Genomic DNA, 19,500 nt, shown 5'->3' on the forward strand with positions numbered 1-19,500 from the left:
ACCTGTGGAGCTCCTCCATGTGTCTCCACTCAGTACCAGTTTCACTGAATTTTAAAGAGGACATATGATCCCCCTTCTCCACCTTTTCAAACAGTCCCCTGTGGTCTAAATGAAACATCTGTGCTGTGCTTTGGTCAAAATATAACATGAATCCAGCACCAGAGGAGGTTTGTGACCCTGTATAAACCAGCTCTCTCAGAACGCTCCGTTTTGGTGTGTGTGTCTCTTTAAATGCAATGAGCCCCCCCTGAGTTTTCCCCGTAGACATCACTCCTCTGTAGAGAGAATAAAAATGGCCGACCTGTTTTGATCTAGGCTGGGGGTGGAGTCCATGGGTGGAGATACCAGGGGAGGGTTTTTTTTTTCACTGTGACATCACAAGGAGAGCACATTAGAAACAGTGCATTTTGCTCTGTGTTGTCAGACTTATGCAGACCACAAACAAAGGACTGGATGGGTTTATTTCACATCTTGTGGGTCGGTAGACACTCAGGTTACCCAAATATATGTTCAGAAACACTGTACAAGTGGATTTGTCATAATATGTCCCCTTTAAGGCTGGTAAAAACCAAACCAACAACAAAGAACATGATTCAACAAAATCGACTGCTTCGTTGCGTTTTGTCCGCCAGTCGGGTCAAAAAGTAGCAAACTTCACCCCAAACAGAGAGCAGCCTACTACCATTAGTCCGTGCATTCTGTACGTGCACGAGAGGCGATAACTCTCCAAACCAACAGGTGGCGGCAGTCTGATATTTGTCACAAAAAGCTGAAAAACTTTAGACCTGAGCCCGAGGATACGTCAGCGGTTCTTGTATATATATTTAAATCTGTTTCTGTCCTTCTTTTTCTCAGTCAGTCAGTTTCTCTTTTTAGTTCCAAGTGTTTCTTATCGCAGCTTTAATCACCTTTTTGGCCCCCAGCATTAATCACACCTATCAAACCATCTCCAACAGAGAATTCATATCCTGACTCGCTGGATGTCGACCCGGTCGCCGCAGCACGAGATCCTTATTGCATCTTTGACTTCTCAGAGGTGAAAACATTTTGGTTCATGTTCATTTGATTCCTCCTGGAGCTCTGAAGTTTCAACTGTTTTTAACTGAGAGTGAAAACAGCTGATGCTGGAGCGCAGATAGCAGGTTATGTCGTGCACCACGTGTACGGCGGCTGCAGTCCTGGTCGCAGCGGCCGTGGGTTCGAATCCGACCTCGGCCATTTGCTGCACCACACCCCCCCCCTCTCTCCTCCCAACACTTCCTGTCTCTCTTCAGCTGTCCTCTCCAATAAAAGGCAAAAAGGCAACAAAAAAAGGGTTAAAAAAGACAGCTGATGCTGGAGAGCCGATGGCCTTGCAGTTATGTTGTGCGACCCATGTACAGAGGTTGTAATCCTCGTCGCAAGGTTCAAATCCGACTCCAGCCCTTTGCTGCACGTCACCCCCCTCTCTCCCCTCCCAACACTTCCTGTCTCTCTTCAGTTGTAAATAAATAAAGGCCCACAAAAAAACAGCTGATGATGAGGGTATTTTTCAAAAACGCTGAACTGCATCGGGTTGGTTTTGAACACAGGCCAGCATCAGTGGACCCGGGCCCTTCAATGTGAAGATACTGCATGAGTTAATAAAAGGGAGGAAAGGGTCAAGATTGACGTTGAAGGTAAGTGGAGTGAAAAGTAGCAAAGCAGTTGATTCTCTGAAATGATTTTTATCTCATTTAAAAAAAAGGTGAAGTCAGAGTAAACCTCCAGTTCAAAGAGAGCGTCGGAGTAAAGACATGTAAATGTTATTGAGGGATATTTTGGGCTGCAGCTGCTGAAGTCTCTCAGGTGTCTGAATAAGAATCAGGTTGGAGTTCGACTCGTCTCCTGCTGCTCTTCAAAATGTCTCTGAGTAAAAATAAAGATCCCATCAGTCATAAGGAAGAAAGAAGTGACGACTCCTGCAGAGTCAATGTTCCTCCGCTGCCTCTTATTTCCTGTTGACATTTCAGAGTCTGATCTTCATCCACGCTAAATTTAGCTCCACTCACCGTCGTTTAAAGAAGAAACAGAGACTGTTTGATTTAAGTATCTCTGACTTTAAGGAGCCTCATGGCAGGATATGATTCTAGAATAAAATCTAATGACAAACAAACCTGTTCTGATACCACAACAACACAAATAGAAGACTCAGGTACCCAGTATCGGGTCATTTTTTGATTTTAAAACTTAAAGGCATTAACTGTCGTTGGGTTTTTTCAAATGGAAACAGCGCCGATGTCTTTGCGCAGTTTAGACAGTGTGCGAGAGTTTGTCTGCAGTATTGGATGGATTCACTCCTCCCCTACCAACGCCTCTCTCCTGAAAAGATGTAGTTTCATTTGAAGCTTTTTACAACCTTAGGCCTCGTGTCCACCTCGCGTTTTTTTTTTTTGAGCGCCAGCCTCTTTTTTCAATTGTAGCAGAAAGCAGCCGCGTGGAGAAAAAGCTCAGCATCCTGCGTCTTTTTCCCCCCTTTTGTGCCACCGCTCTGGGCACTCAGTTAAAAATCGTTCAACTTTTTGGGCGCTGGTGGTGCAGTGGTTAGTGCGCTCCCCATGTATGGAGGCTGTAGTCCTCCAAGCGGGCGGCCCGGGTTCAAATCCAGCCTGTGGCTCCTTTCCCGCATGTCATTCCCTTCTCTCTCTCTCTCCCTGATTTACGACTCTATCCACTGTCCTATCCCTCCATTAAAGGCCCAAAAAGCCCAAAAATCAATCTTAAAAAAAAATAAAGTCTTTTAACTTTTCAGGAAGGCGCTGTTGATGTCACTGCGCTCTTTTCCTGTAGTTTTTGTCTCCTACAGATCGTGTCTTGTACCCACATCCTCCTCGCTCCGTGTCTGATCAGGAAATAAACCATCTCAAATATAAAACATTCAGTGAAAAGTATCAGAGCAGTATCGGCCATACAGCGGCCGATAACAACAGACTGTTGTCATAGAGACAGGACGGACGTGCAGCGCTTTTCTTCTCAGAGCACAAACACTTCATGCAAGATCTACCGAGCGCACAGCCAGCGCTTTTCTGCCCGGTAAAAACACCAGGTGGACACGGGGCCTAATGGAGCCAGTCCATGCTGCACGCGCTTCCTCAACACTTCAGGAGAATCAGTTGAGCGTGTCACACATCGCTCTGTTACACGTTACTTTTACTCTCTCTCTCTCTCTCTAAATAAAGTGTCTCTCCTCCTCTCATTGACACGGTGCGATGAGGTCAAAGCATTCTTGCTGCACATGTCACACATACATACTGAAGAGTCTTAAATTTAACCTTTCTAGTTGTTATTTTTCTCCCCTCGGCTGTAGGCCCCGAAACCTCAGGAGACCTCTCTGCTCCTAGAATCACACCACAGAAGAAGAAGAAAGAGTGCACGTACCGCCGTGTTAATATCCCCACATGTCTAATGGGATGTTTTATTGGCACACAGGCGCTGATTCATGGCTTTAATGAGGAAGGATCCTGGCAATAAATGGAGGGATAATTATGTAATGGGACATGATTAGCGAGTAATGCAGTGTGGCTGTCATCCCGCTGCCCTCCTCTCACAGCTGGGACGTCTGCAGGAAGATTAAGAAGATGGGAACGTCTGAATGAAAACTCTCTCCAGGCTTACAGCGAGCACAGTGACAGAGGAGCAGGACGCTGACAGGAGGGGAAACAGCAGTCACTCAGGACTGGGATTTCATTGATATCAGAACCAATGTGACAAATTAGGAGATTTAAGCCGTCCATGTTGGCTGTCCAGCATCTGTAAGGATTCAGATTTATAAATACAGCAACATCTACCTCCAGGTTTAGTTTGGGAGACAAATCTCAAATACATGATTTAAATTGTATCTGTCATATATGTAAGTGTAAGGCTATGTCCCTTAAAGAGGCGGTAACGGGTTCAACTCCAACCCTCGCTCATTTACCACGTGTAAACCCCTCTACCCCATCCAGGTCTCTGAATCCACCCACTGTCCTGTCCCTTTAATAAAGGATCAGAAAGTCCAAAGATGACTCTTTAAAAAAAGGAAACATCTGCACACCGTTTAGAACTCATGTCGGAGAGACTAATCCCATTCATTCCCAAGCAGCAGGAGCAACTTGGGGTTAAGTGTTTTGCCGAAGCACACCTTTTCAAAGTGTGCCAGAGCCGAGGAAGTGAACCACAGAGCTCTCACACGAGTCAAACAAACTGGACTTTGAGGGTCAAACGCGCCCCGAAGCTTCTGTTTTCAACGACCTATTAGCTCGACCTGCACAACTCATTAAAATGTAATCACAACCAGGATTCTGACCTCCATCAAAGAAATGTGAAAGTCATCGATTATTCACTGTGAAAATGTTTCCTCTGCCTTGTGGTCGTTAACTGAACCTTTGACCTCGGCTCTTCTTTAACGGAGGGTTAATCTGTTTGGACAGCGACAGACGGGAATCAGGAGAAAAGATGTTTATGTGTTGATTCTTTAAGCCGCCGTCCAGGTGACAAACCTTCTCCTGAATCCTCACTCATCCAAACTGTCGATCCGCCTCGTCTGCAAATAATGACTTCAGAAATGTGCTGCATTTCTACCAAAGCTGCCTGCTAACACTCCTCTATGTGCTCATTAGCCTGCTGGTCTAATTCCACGCAGGCGTTTAATGATGTTCCTCCGTTAAACCGCACGCCGCCCAAAGCTTCCCCGAGCTTTTAACATGGAGCCATTTTAGGGAGAAGGTTACTTTCAATCCAGATGGCATTTAAATCTGTAACATTAAATCAGACGCATCAGGTTGAAAGGATGAAATAAAAAAAAGAAGACGGCTGCTCGCTCCCGTCTGGACCGCCGAGACGAAACACGGGCTGATCAAACGCGCTGGGCTTCTGATGCTCGTGTGTGCGTGACGAAACGGAGCGGCTTTGAATCGCTCTAACGGCCTCCTAATAACAATCAGTGCAGCTGGAACGGTCCGTTCATACAGAGGAATCGACTGAGACACAAACACAGTCAGTTCACCCTCACCTGTCACGTCACATTTCAGAGTCACGCAGAGAACAGGAAGTAGACGCGAGCGTGTGGGATGTAGCTCTGAGATAACTTCCCCCGATTCATCCTGCTTCACTCCCATACGACAGATGTAAATGTCCACTAGAGGGCGCTGACATTTAAACTTAAACTATGGAGTCAGCAGCTTTCTCCTTCAAAATAAAATACTGTGTCTGCAGAGACTGTGTCCTCTGACTGGATTTTACTGTTCTGCTTTGTTCTGGTTGACTCGGGACGTTTCTGGGGCGGAGCTGGTGTGTTTCCTCCAGCCAATGACAGCGCAGCAAGTGAGTTTAAGAGTGGATTTAATTCAGAGATTGGGCGTGATTCAAAATCGTGAATGTAGCAGAAAAAAAGAGAAAATATAATCACAGTGAGGAGAAACACCAAATGGATAAAGCTCGTTTTAAAACCAGGGTGAACCTTATGTTGGCTTACCACATAAAACCACAGATATATAGACCTATTCACAAGAGAGATGAGAGATGCAGAGCGTGTGTGTGTGTGTGTGTGTGTGTGTGTGTGTTTATGGGTCATGAATTAAAGCCTTTGGCTCTGCTTTGTCCTCTACGTGGCCCCCATCCTTCATCGCAGCGCAGCTCGGACTCCGAGGACTGCCGCAGATATTTCAGAAGATAAATCACTCGGATTCCGAAAACTGACCCACCTTTCTCGCACCGCACAAAGTGGGCACTTACTGTACTGCGGCTCGTTACCATGACAACAGGCCTGTTACCAACGTGAAACCTGCAGTACATGTACTTTGGTCTTGCTGCTGTAGTGACTTCAGGATAAGTCTGCTAATAATGTGTGTGTGTGTGTGTGTGTGTATGTATGTGTGTCACAGCCTAAAATAGCAGCTCCTTCCTTGCTATAGACCTCTATTGTCTTTTAAACACACATATAAACGAGCCACAGTTGCCCCATGTGTTCCTTAATTACCACAATCACACACAATGCAGCAGCCAGTATGTCCTCCTTCTAACTTTAGATTCTGCTCCTGAATGCTCTGGATTTGTTTGGACCAGAGAAGGTAGGCGGTGTTAAGGCGCGCCCACACGGCCGTTTTGGACGCCCCTCGGTTTGCCAGATATGAGAGCAGTTATCAGGTCAAACCAACAGGTGTTGCAGCGATGGAAGCGGGCAAGAGAACTGGTTCAGATAGAAGTGATTGTACCCGACCTAAAAAGCCTCTGCATGTTTCTAATAAGCTCCACGAGCAGAAACGTGCTCAAACTAGGATCAATATTGGAGATGCTTTTGAAAAATGGAGATTTAGATTTAGAGTTTTAAAACGGGGATCAGCAGAATAGGTCGTCTTTAAAGGCTACATGAGGTGCAGCAGTGTGTTTGTGTCTGATTATTTGATGCATCTGATTATTTGATGCATCTGTTTTTGATTTTGGATTAGAGACAGAGACACTGGCACTGGCACATCATATCTCTAGCTCTTCTTTAAAGATGTTTAATTATAGAATGAGTGTTATTTTGGACTGTGGAGAGCAGTCGTTGGACGAATTGTGTTAAATTATGTATCCTCTCTGTGCTCACATCGACTCCGATGGAGAAATCAAATAAAACAGTGATAAGAAAAACAAACAAACAGAGGAGCAGTGGACTCGGGGATGAGAGCCGCAGGAGGAAAGTCAGAAAATAGCACAATGTTTGTTTTGCTCTCTTTTATCTGGTTTGTTGACTGGAAGAGAAATATGGAATCACCTGCCACGTTGGAGCAGCACAACCTGCAGCGGAGCAGCTCGCAGCCGGCCGCCTGCTGCTTCAGCACGCAGCTCAGTGACTAATAACAGCTGGTTTCTGCTCCGCTCCGCTCTGCCAGGCCTCTTTTATCCACCTCCTCCACCTCCTTCTCTTCTTCTTCTCTGCTGGTTATTATCAAAAAAACCTACAAACCATCTCTCCCCTTCATCGCCGGCCGCTCCGCTCCCTCCCTCCGCTCCCTCCCTCCGCTCCCTCCCTCCGCTCTTTGTCTTGTTTAATTAAAACCGTGACAGGACGCGGCGACAGAAAAAAAGTGCAGCTGTAATTTATAACGCTGACATATCTTCCTGACGGAGCCCTTGTTTCCAGCAGACCGAGCACTCAACATAATCAAAACTCTCGATGGGAGGGCGCCGCGCGTCTCAAAGATGGATGAGCTGACGTGACTGCAGCCGTCAGCCGGCTGTCAGAGGGAAACTGTCTCCACCTGCCTCCTCACAGCTGTTTCCTCTGAAGCTGCAGAGAGACTGTACGGCTGACACGCTATGATGGGGAGATACGTTTTGTACCATCACCCAGTTTTATGCTTGAATCTTTTTTTCACCGGTTTGTCAGTGCAGAAAAGTGAACAGAGAATCCTGAATTCTTCCCTAAAGGACCGGAGACGGAGACTCGACACCAAACCAAACCACATGCTGTCAGTGCAAACTTCTGCCTCCAAAACACATTTTGTGGAACAACAGCGCTCAAGGAGGTTGGCTCTGAGCGGTCATATAAAACTATACTTGACCTTTAGCCTATTGGTAACTCAGGAAAATATTACGAGTCTGACATTAAAACAGACGACTCATTTCTTCTCTCCTCATTTTGATCCAAACAAACCAGTGGTTGGTCTTTCCCAGATTGTCAAAATGGGAGAGTAAAGGGCCGCAAGAAGGTTATCTTGCACGCCCCATGTATAGACGCTCAAGACCTTGTCACAGCGCCTGCGGGTTCAAATCCGACCTCTTTAAAGCAGTTTTCACACATGCACTCCTGAAAATATCTGGATCATTTCAAGAGGACCGCTCTGGGTATTCTCTCTAGTTGTTCACACATGCACCTCACAGTGGGAGACTATCCCTCTTAGACGGGGAGGGGGGGCGGGGGGTCTCCTGAGGTAAGATGTGACCCATGTAAAACGACCCAGAAGTAGCAGACGAAGCAGCAGAGTCCTCTATAAGATGCTATAATGAGAATATGTGTCTTTGTATCAATGCTACATGTTGTTGAACAGAATCTCAATCTGAACTAAAGAGTGGAGAAGAACATACTGGAGGACAGGAAACATAATGCAGCAGGTTCATTAGAGCACGGAGATGGTAAACTCGCTCCAGGTGAATTCTCCTGATTATATCCTGCTGCGTTCTCACATCAGCTCACTCTGACTTTCTGCAGAATAAATACGAGGAGGCTGGAGGAGAAACTCCGGGTGAAGAGAGAAACATTCAGCTGTTTGTGTTCACACATGACGCTCAGCCTCAGAATATCAGGAGGTTTCTAAAAGAGTGAAAGCTCTATTTGACTACATTCAGATTCATTTTAAGATACTCTCAAATTTCATCACAAGATGCACAAATGCTAATACAGACACGGGCGGACCATTCTCTGAGTTAACAGATTCGACCTCTTACCTCACCCCAACTAGTTCTGGGCGATATATCGTGTATCGATTGACAGAGTCCGGGCCAGCTGATTGCACGTTCAGCTGGCGGCTTCACTGCTGTCCCTCCCGAGAGCGCGCTCGCTACACTCGAATTGTAAACACAGATTTTAACGCAGGTTTTCTCTACCAAAACACGCGTTTGGTAAAACGGTTTTAAAACCATCAGATCCCGACAAAAGCCGAGCTAAAATCAGCATTCAAAGAATAGAAATCACCGGAAAAGTTGAGAGTGACAGCAGGGCATGACGAAAACAGAAGGGAGAAAAGTTTCAGCCACAGTGGCAGACAGCTGGAGGAGCTGGAACACGTTAAAGTTAAAGACTAGATCCTGGTAAAGATAAAAGTTATTCACAAAGCATCACCCTTAAGAGAGCTCCTAAAGTAAAAATCTAAGGATGAAGAGTTTCTCACAGAGAAGAAAGAAGGAGAGATTCCAGCTCTATCACAGCCTCATATTAATATCAGTCAGATTAAGTAGTACTGTAAGAATATAGGCTACATTTATAAACTTTAATACGATAAATATCGAGTCATATCGAATATCGACATGAGGCAAAAAAATATTGTGATATCAAATTTAGACCACGATCGTCTTCCGAGCATCTCAGGAGGTTAATATCACTCTTGACATACCTCACACCTCAGGAGAATCTGTAAGATCATCTTTGGATCCATCAGATAGTCAGGCCTTTGCTGACTTTGGTCTGGATGAAACGTATTAAATGTGCGCCTCATTCACCTTCTTATACCTTGCAACCCAAGCATTTACCCAGAGCATCTCATATTCCTGAAATGTGTCCAAACAGGCTCATGCTTCCATGTGTTCTTCATAGTGAGTTATCTTGAGATTTTAAGTGTGAACAGTGAATAAGAACAGGATGGATAACAACAATTGAAAACTGCAGCATGCCTTCCATAAGTGCCTCCAAACCTTCGGGTCTGGACCCTCCAAACGGACGCTCCTGTACTCATCCTTTATGTGTTTTGTTTATAAGCTGGAGAAACTAAAGATTTCCTCAGCCCCAGCAGAGGGGGCAGCCCTGAAACAAAAGAGAAAGCCGAGCATAAACACAGCTTCCTGCTCGAGTTTTTAACTGCAGGAATCAATCTCTGCGGGCGCCGTTTGGTTTCCTCGAGCTGGTCAGAAACTAAAAAAGGAAAAGCGGATGAGAAGGGCCAACTAAAAAAGCTTTTCACAAAAAAAGAGTGTTGTTCAGTCGGTCAGGGAGTGGGGGGGGGGGGGCAAGCAGTTAAATTATAGAAATGAAATACATCGAAAGAAGCCAAAAAAAAATTCTGCCAGGAGTTCAGCTTCCTGCCGAGAAGCCTCAACAGCAATCTGCTGTCGCCGTTTTCACCATCGAGATTCAGAGACACCCTGCTGTCCGGCTCTGATGAGCTCCCCGTCAGAGCAGAAGAAGAAGAGAATAAATCAGTCGCCTGGGAACCCCGGCATGCTTAAACATGAGACCCGGCTGAACACAGAGCTCAGGAGGAGCAGGGACAACCGCTCAGCTACAGATATATGAACAGAAACCAAAGAACCACCCGCCATTACACGTAGGGAAAAGTAGGAGGCGCTTCATTGAACGCCTTCCTTTACACAGTGTGAGAGGTTTCTGATTACGAGGAGGATGAAGGGAATTCTAATGAGTCAAACAAACATATGTAAGGGTAAACAATACATGCTAAACTATTAGTTCAGACATCAACATTTCAATAATGACTTTATACGCTGATGATACTCAGCTGTACATCGCTGAGCCTCAAACACACCGCAAGCTCTAAAAACATTTAAAAAATAGGTGAAACAATAATCTGAGGTTATTTTAGAAAGACCTAAAGTACTTTTAGCATGTGAAACGCGGGTAAAACAAAATATCAAACTTGAAAATGATTGCAGATGTCTGTCAATTAAAGAGGAAAAAGGTCATGGGTAGATTCAGTAAGAAGAGAGAGAGTGGGGGGAGACGTGGGAAAATAGCCACAGGTCAGAATTCGAAACAAGACAAGCTTGCTTCAAGGACTACAGCCACCTATTTGGTTTGTTGAACCAGGCTGTAAACATGTTAATCTCTGCTGTAAAAACAGGCTTTTTAGAATGGGTGTGTATGTGATGTCATGTGCTTCTGCAGCCAGCCTCTAGTGGACACTCTGGGAACTGCAGGATTTTGCACTTCCACAACCTTCAGTGAGGTGATCTGGCACTACTAACACCCGACGTCCCTGACGCCCAGCCACCACCATCGGACTGCTGTCCACACAACCACCGCTGTCCTCATTCCTGCACAGCCTGCTCTGAACTCCACCTCAGCGGAGAGGAAGTGTGGACAACAGGATCGAGAGGAATACAAAGAAGAAATCCTTCCTGCATCTTATCCCATTTCCCCTTATCCCAGTTTTCTTAACAATGAATAAGGTCTTTATCTTCTCTTTTGTAAAGCGTCTTGATCAAGTAATGATTGATTTTTCAACCCTGGAGGTTGCCGCTTGGTTTGTTAGCGTGTTTCATGTTTGAATTTTCTTTTTTGTTCACTGATTCCTTCATCCCTTGTTGATTTCTCTTCTCATGTTTCGTCTGTGTTGATTACTTTTTTTGCTCAGTGAAGCACTTTTAGCTGCATGTTTGTGTGCGAGGTGGTGTATAAATAAAGTTGAGGCATGCTGCACATCCCTCCTCCGCACGCGGCACGCTGACAGCTGTGACACGGATACAAACCCACGCAGCTCCCCAGCTAATGAGGCCAACACGGACATGGGACTGAGGTGAGTGTGAAGCCGGGACCTGTCACTGTTAGCGCGCAGACCGGGGAGCAGGAATACACAGCGCGCTGTCCTGACACCAGCTACTGTACGGCAGCACGCAGCACACATAATGACCTGTCACTGGGGCGCCGCTCAGGAAGCAGAATAAAGATAAACAATAAAACAACACAGTTACATTCAAATGACCCGTTTACAGAGAGAGATTGCACCGTTTCCTTCAGCAGAATATTACTGCAGTTTCCTTTCTGCATTTACATAACGCCTGTTTAGAGATGATGACCCAAAAAGGTTCTCTCTTTTTTTTTCCCAGACCATTTTCTTGCCTCCAGGAAGATAATGTGACAGTGGAAAACAGGAAAGTTCCTCCAGACTTTGGCAAAAACTTTACCCTCATCAGTTTAGGGTAGTGACAGCAGATAGCGGCTAATAGTCTGCTTTAGCGGCTAATTGCCATTTTTTAACCTCCTCTCTGCCGGGGGCGTGACAATTCTGTTTTGACAGGGGTGATGGTCTAACTGGGGACAGGAAGTATGTTCATGAACCCCCAGTAACGACAGGCTGAGAGCTGGAGCTGAGGCGGGTTTTAAGACTCCTGACAAACCGTTACACCGCGCCCGCCTGTCAATCAGGTCAGCTACACGCCTTATTGTGAATAACTCTTATCCTTCATCAAATCAAAACTGATGAGTCATCAAAACATTCATCCCCCGTACAGTGTGTGTCGATCAAGACATGAGCTAATTAGACCTATTTGTTTTTTTGAACCAGGCTGTAAACATGTTAATCTCTGCTGTAAAAACAGGCTTTTTAGAATGGGTGTGTATGTGACTTCCTGTGCTTCTGCAGCCAGCCTCTAGTGGACACTTGAGGAACTGCAGGATTTTAAACTTCCGCATCAACTTCATTTTTCAACACTGGAGGTTGCCACTTGGAGCCAACATACTTTACCGCCCCCCTTGGGTAGATAAGTCTTGATCTCCAAGTGCTGCAGAAAAGCACAACAACATTTATTGCACAAGATCTGCATGCAACACAACCTAAGAGAAGAAAATCCACACATTTTGAGACGCCTGCTGTCGTGCTGTCGCTCCTGAGAAGCTTTCTGTACAACATTGCAGCTTGACGTCTTTTTTCAGATCTGAGAGGGAGTCTGACTTTAGCCTCTGCAAAGTCTCAGAGTGTGTTGAAGTCATAAAAGCCTACTTCAGCTGCTAATTAGCATCATTAGCTGCCCCAGGAGAGGAGGGGCTGGTGTTCCTTTGCTGATAAAACAACAGGCCTAATTAGTGGTGTAATGACAGCGGCTCAAAGGCTTCTTCAGATGCTTGAAAAAGGCCAAGGTCACGCCAATGAGCCGCTCTGATGGCAACCCCCCCCCCCCCTTTTTTACCATCGATCCCGCTTGCTCTGCTCGGCCTTCACTCTGACGCCTTCCAGCTCAAAGCTTGTGTTTTATGCGGGTACTTTCCATTGATTTGGAGAAAGTATCCAAAGATTTAATTACAGGAGTAACACATAAACTGTCCTGTGCTGATTGTAGTTCAAGGCGGGGAGAAATACAGCCGTGCAGCGTGGACGTAATGGCTCAGGCTGGATTTGTGGGACAGTTGTGGAGTTTATTGGAGAGACGATGTTTGTCGAGGTGCATTAGCTCCATTAGCAGCATCCACAGAGCTCACTGTGCAGGAAAACAAGAGCTCAGGGCTGCTGGTACTTACAGCTGTGATTTTTATATTGGCAGTCGCCTTAATGCTGGGGTATCACTTCTCTCGCTTTTCAAGCCTTTAAAAAAACTGAATCCGACCCACAACACTGGTTTACAGCTCACAGGGAGCTGGAGACAACCTGGAAGTGTTTGCATGTTCTGTTGAAGATATGAGAAAATCTCATTTCAAACTAGGGAAAGTAAAAACCTTCTGGAAGAAGCGTCCAAGAGGAGATGACTCGCTATCCCAACCAACACCCGAGCACCCAGCCTCCACCTGTCGGACTGTGTCGTCCCCACAACCACCGCCGTCCTCATTCATGCACGGCCTGCTCCGACCTCCACCTCAGCGGCGAGGAAGTGTGGACCTCAGGAACTTCCTGCATCTTATCACATAGGTTCTTTTGTAAAGCGTCTCCAGATAACACTGGTTATGAATTGGCGCTAATCAAATAATGATTGATTGATATTGTTCCCATTGGCAGAATCTCCTGATCACTTGTTCACAACGGACCAACATTACAGTTTTTGACACATTTTGTTGTATTGCTGGATGAAGCCTGACCCCCCCGTCATTTGACCAATGACCATAAAAAAATCAAACAGTGTACACTGTAGGGCTGACTGATATGGGAACTTTGGGGCAGATACCGATATCGGGCAGAAAGTAAAATCTGATACAGATGTAATCTATATATAAAGATATTTACACATTTGATGTTTTGAGCCCTCAAATGCAGTTATCAAACACTTGTGGAAAAGATTTATAATGAAGACAAGATGGTCCGTAAAGTAACTGAGCATGTACGTGCATGCCAAGACTCCCATTGGCCAGGGCCTTAGGCACGTTCCCAGTTTGCCCATGCGGTGATCAGCCTACTTGTGTGAATGACTATATCTGTAGGTACGAGTGTATGCTGGTAATTAGTGTTCTCCCCGTGTGCAGAGCTAGCCCAACCTCAAGGTGATAGTGCTCGCACTTGTTACTGTTAATTGCCTTTTGTTTGAAACAGTGGCCATAAAGTTGACAAAAAAGAATGCTGCTCCCCCAATGAATACAGGACCAAGGAGCACCGCTGACCACAGAGAAATCTTTGTTTTGGACAAATATTGTGCACCCCTAAAGAAAGGAACCGCTAGTAATCAAATAAAGTCATTCAGAGAAGCAGGAGGAATGAAGCAGCTTCTGAAAAATGACAGAAACATCTCCAAGGAGGATGATTTAAAGAGATTACTCCGCAGGCGGAATTAGAGATTCTGGGAAACTCTGAGAATGCGAGAGCAGACGATCCATCAGGTGAGTCATCAAAGAAATGGAGCAAAAGCAGAAAAGCGTTTCAGAGGATAGCATCCCACCATCCCTCCTCCGTCCTCACTCAAATGAAGGCTTTCAAGGTGCATTCTCCTAATTGTATTACGCAACGCTCGTAAATTCTGCAACCCTCGTTTCTCTTCTGCAGCGAAGACTCCAGGAAGTACAGGACGGTCGTTTACCTACAAACACAATCCCACCTCCAACTCCAACGCTGGAAATTCACCTCCACGCCTACAGGTGAGCGGGGAAGCGGACTGCCAGTCATCCTCACCCAGGAGAAATCACGGCAATTGCCATTTGGAGAATTAATTCAGTGACCTATGGTAATTTTAAGATTCATTTGCTCAGTGTCGGCTGTGCTTGAACTACCAATGAGATCTGCTCCGAGTTCCCTTCACTCATGTTCCATTCATTTTGGATAATTATCTCTGCAAAAAGACAAAAAAGAAGAAGAATCTAACGACTGAATCTTTCCATTCGGAACGTGATAATTAAGATCAAACATTCGATCGGGAGGAAAATGGAGTTTGTGTGGCGGAGTGGCGTGCAGATAAATCTCCCTGCAGTATCTGAGAGCAAGCAAACTGTGGCCTTTTCCTTTCATTATAATTGTTATAATCTGGCTGCGCTGACTTCTCTCTTCAAGGTCGACACGGCAAAGGATGAAGTCATGACGGAATGAGCAGAGACAGAGGCTCGTCCTGTTCCTCTGTTCACTGATTATTGATGATGAAATATGAGTGCTGAGGAGCGGGGGAGGTCGGGGGACTGCCGGGATCAGCTGGTGTCTGTCCAATATTATTTAACACGTCTCCCATGTTGAAGTTACACTAATTGGCCCTGTGGGGGCGCTACAAGCAAAAGGTCAACGTTTGAAACATTTAAAGGCTTGAATTGTTCGGACTCTGAATCAACAGACTATTGTCAGACGAGGCCTTCAGGCGCTTCGTTCTGCCATTTAAACGGATTACACAATGGAGCTGGGACTGATGGAGGGCATGATAATTAACGATGACATTTTGAAAGGATAACTTTCATCATGAAAGATCCCAAATAGGGCGGCTGTGGCTCAGTTGGTAGAGTCTCTCGACCAGAAGGTCGGGGGTTCGATCCCCAGCTCCTGCAGCAACAAGTGCGATGTGTCCTTTGGAAATACACTTAACCCCAAGCTGCTCCCGCTGCTTCATCAGCAGCGTGTGAATGTGTATGAATGGATGAGTTAATACTGATAGACTCTTGACTCAGCAGCCTCTACCATCAGTGTGTGAATGTGTATGTGTGACCTGCGGTGGTAAAATCGACTAGAAAAGAAATACACAAGCCCAAGTCCATTAACCAACTTGTCTTCATGTTCACCTTTCATCTTGTCGGTCTGTGAAACTTTTAGAGTAGACTTCAGGAAAATCCAAAGACTGTAAATATGAATGTTTGAAGCCTGAGTGTCGTCACCCGTCTGTTCCTGCAGGGGGCGCTGGAGTCCCATCGATGGCGGTCTCCATGCTGGAAATTCTGTCTCAGCCTAACTTTCAGTCAACCTAACGACAGGCTGAGAGCTGGAGCTGAGGCGGGTTTTAAGCCTCCTGACAAACCGTTACACCGCGCCCGCCTGTCAATCAAGTCAGCTACACACCTAATTGTGAATAACTCTTATCATTCATCAAATCAAAACGGACTAAACATGTTAATTTCTGCTGTTGGCCTTTTGGATGTGGTGTGCGTGTACTATGTAAGATCTGTAACAGAGTCACAGAAGGACGTGAGGCAGGTAAACGGCCGGCGTGGTGACGAGCACGCACAGAGGACGGTTTTATCCAGAGGAAACTCTCAGGTGTTTTTTTTATTTCATCATGCCACAGCTAATGATGGCGGCGGCGAACATCTGATGTCATCTGTGAGGCGTAGAGGGGCAAGACTGACGTATGACGGCAGACGGTTATTCATTATCTCTGAGACTAAAAAAAAAAAACATCATGAAGACACACTTACACACAGAGGAACAAAGAAACACACTTTACAAAGACAGTTTTTTTTTGAGAAAACAGTCACATACCAACACTCAGACGCCAAAAATAAAAGCGAGCAGAGAGAGAGAGGACGTGTTTACGTTTGATGGAATGTCTGAGCCATGAGCAAGTGTCTCTCAGGAGAGGAACAATCGTGCAGCAGGACAATAAAGGATTTCACTTTACTGTGCTGGCTGAATAATGTTCATGAACGTTACTGTAGATAAATAGGCTTCGATGTTTGTCCTCGCTACGCTCAGGTGTTTGGTCATTTATTCTGCTGCATGAAAACTCTATGAATAACAAAATATAACACTAATCTCAACAATCTGAATAATAACAAGAAGAAAGGGTTTAACACATCTATCAAAGTACAGAAAAGTAAAAAGAGCAAAGTTTTTAAAGTCTGCAGATACCTTCACCTCTGTCCTTATTTCTAACCATTCAGTGTATGAAACATGGACGTAGTCTCAGTGTAGTCAAGAGGCGATAAGAAGCCAGACGATGGCGGTGGCCATATTGGAAATGCCTACTCAAACCATCAACTGGTTAATCCTTAAGAAAAGGAGGTAAAGCTGAGGCGGACCGTCAGCCTTCTGATAAACAGCTACAACACGCTCCTCAAAACATGTGAAGTTTCTTGTTCCAAATCAACTCTGATCCTGTATTTCATCATGCCTATAAACCCCTCTATTTCAGCCCTGCTCAGAACAGGCTGTTTCTGTGTCTGTACCTTTAAATGTAAATGAGCTGTGTCTGACCACGCCCCCTATCTGGAATGTGCTTGGGTGTACTCTGGCTTTCTCGCTCCATGTCCTATTGTTTACGGTGAGAAGGCAGACTCAGAGGGCAGAACAAACACCTAGCTGTGGGAGTGTCACCCACCTGGGGGAGGGGTTACTGCCCTCTGTGATGTCATGAAGGGAAAATCTCCAAACGGCCTGTTTGAGAACACATTTTCTGAAAAGTGGAGCAGGAAAAAGACGGAGAGGATGGACTTTTCTCATCATTGGGGGGTTTATAGACAGACTAGAGACACATATTAGTGTTAGAGAAACATGGTGAAGTGGATTTAGAATGATATGTGACCTTTAATGTAAACAAACTGGAGATGTGTTCAACGACAGCGAGGCAAAAAATGTGTTCACCGTGCGTGTCTTTGTTGTGGATGTACGAGATGTTAGACTACTTCTGTCTCTTCTAAATGCGCTCCACCTGCCGTGTGACGTGTTGGTTAATCCATCCTGCCACGTAAAGCTGAACCTCATCAAACTACATTAAAGTCTGCTACTAAATTAATCTGCATAATTACGTCACTTTACTGATCAGCAGGTTTTCATTTCACACCTTTCTACCTCGGCGTGTTCCTCCACATCCTCACTCCTTACCTGTGAAGTTTCAGACGCTTTATTCACCACGTGTGCATGACGACAACATTGTTTCAAATCATCTCAGCGTCTTCATTGTTTTAATCCCCTCCAGCTTCTCCGCATTTCTCCTTTGATTTTAATTGAATTCTCGTTTGGCCGGGCTCTGAGTCGGCGTTTGTTCTGACAGTTTGGAATCTTTTGTTTTTTTCTGCCAGATGATTTCAAAATCCTGTTTGTTTGCTCTCACTTACTCAGCATGAATTCTCAAACACTCGTTCACACAGTGAAATGAAGTGAGCTGAAAAGTGAGAGCATGGGCCAAAGATCAAGTGGATGCGTTTTGGTGAGAAACCCACATTTTAACATAAGAAGTTTCAAATTGAGATTTTTTATTGTTTAACTTTAAAAACTTTTAAACTTCTGGCACATAAATATTTAACTTTTAAAGACATCAGACCATATTTAAATGCTTTGTTTTCCTTTCTTTGAAAAGTCATTTAAAGCAGTAGCTCAGTCTGTAGGGACTTGGGTTGGGACCCTGTGGATCGTCAGTTCAAGTCCTGGTGCGGACCAAATCTGGTAGCTGGAGAGTTGCCAGTTCACTCCCTGAGCACTGCCGAGACGCCCTTGAACAAATAACTGAAAGCTTTTTCAGCCTGTAATTGGGGGGGAACAAAGTTCTGTGACTTTTTGGTTGAACAGATTTGCTCTTGTTTTTCGTCACTGACATGCTCAGATTGTGGTTCCACCAAATACGGTTCGAGAGGATAAACCCTGACCTTGCTTGTGTTTCAACAGCCAGCCGAACTCATGCAGGGGTGTAAGCCTGATGGTGATCGCAGCAGCAGGACACGGTTTAGCCCAACAGTCATTTCAACAACTTTTCAAAATGACTCAATGGAGTCTGATTTCTTTGAAGTCAGTGATGTAAAACATCATCTATGTCTGTAGGGATCCTTTCTGTAATGTTGTCAGACACTCAGAAGAACTATCTGAGCCTGTCATTGGCCCAAAATACAGTATGTAAACATTTGGCAGAATTTTAAATCTCTTCCTGAAAGAGGATTTAAGAGAGATATTGAGGCTGCTCACAGCTGCATGATTGACCTTAGACGACACATTTAGGTTTTAAATTGATGTCGAACTTTATTTTGAAAGTCTAGATAGAGTTGTTTGTTTTTTATTTCATGTCAAAATGTCACACAGCTGACTCAGCATTTATCTGTATTTGTCTCAAACTTATAAACACACAAAATGCTGCTGCTGCTCCAGCAGACGCTCACTGTCAATAAAGATAAATGTTTCTGAGACCTGGCAGCGCAGCCCAGCAGACATAGAGCTGTTTTTTTTTTTTAAGAGGGGTGTGGTCTTCACTCAGGTCCTCAGAGAGCCTGACTCACTCATGTGACCAACGGGCCTCTGAGCCCGACGGCGGGGAGTTTGGAGGCGATGCGCAGCTTAAACGATGAAATATGAGCAGTGGCCTGATGCTGGTGGACCCCCTCCCTGGAAGAGCACCCTGCAGTCCCCTGACAGGCCTGCTTTAAACATGACAAATGACAAAGGCACACAGAGGGCAGCGCTGTGCGGCAACACGAGCACCCCGAGTATCAGCCGAGGAATTATCCCGCTAATCTCACAGCGAGCCTCACGCAGGCGTCTGCTGGCTGCACATTTACATTCCACCTATGCCGTGTAACTTTAATGCAGCGTCTGACTGGGACCGCCCGCAAGTTTCAGCATCAAATATTCTTCTTGGCGTGCATGCAGAGCAGGCATGTGAACAGGAATAATCCATACGAAGCAGATCAGGGCTTGTCATGTCCGATCTCACAGCCGGCGTCTCCGAGATGCTTTCTTTCTGCTGCACTCCTGGTGCAAACTG

At 45.4% G+C, this 19,500-nt stretch overlaps 1 protein-coding gene and 1 long non-coding RNA gene across 3 annotated transcripts in view; one reads left to right on the plus strand and one right to left on the minus strand.

Annotated features, from left to right (window-relative positions):
- The window catches only part of immp2l (inner mitochondrial membrane peptidase subunit 2), a 117,746-nt gene that overhangs the window by 67,286 nt on the left and 30,960 nt on the right, over window positions 1–19,500 (minus strand). The window lies entirely within an intron of this gene.
- LOC132973575 (uncharacterized) overlaps window positions 2,805–19,500 on the plus strand; it is a 285,267-nt gene continuing 268,571 nt past the window's right edge. Inside the window, exon 1 of the long non-coding RNA XR_009673015.1 lies at window positions 2,805–2,899. This is a non-coding gene — a long non-coding RNA (uncharacterized LOC132973575). The remainder of the gene's footprint in view (window positions 2,900–19,500) is intronic.

Source organism: Labrus mixtus, chromosome 4 (assembly GCF_963584025.1).
Source record: "Labrus mixtus chromosome 4, fLabMix1.1, whole genome shotgun sequence".
NCBI classification, from domain to species: domain Eukaryota; kingdom Metazoa; phylum Chordata; class Actinopteri; order Labriformes; family Labridae; genus Labrus; species Labrus mixtus.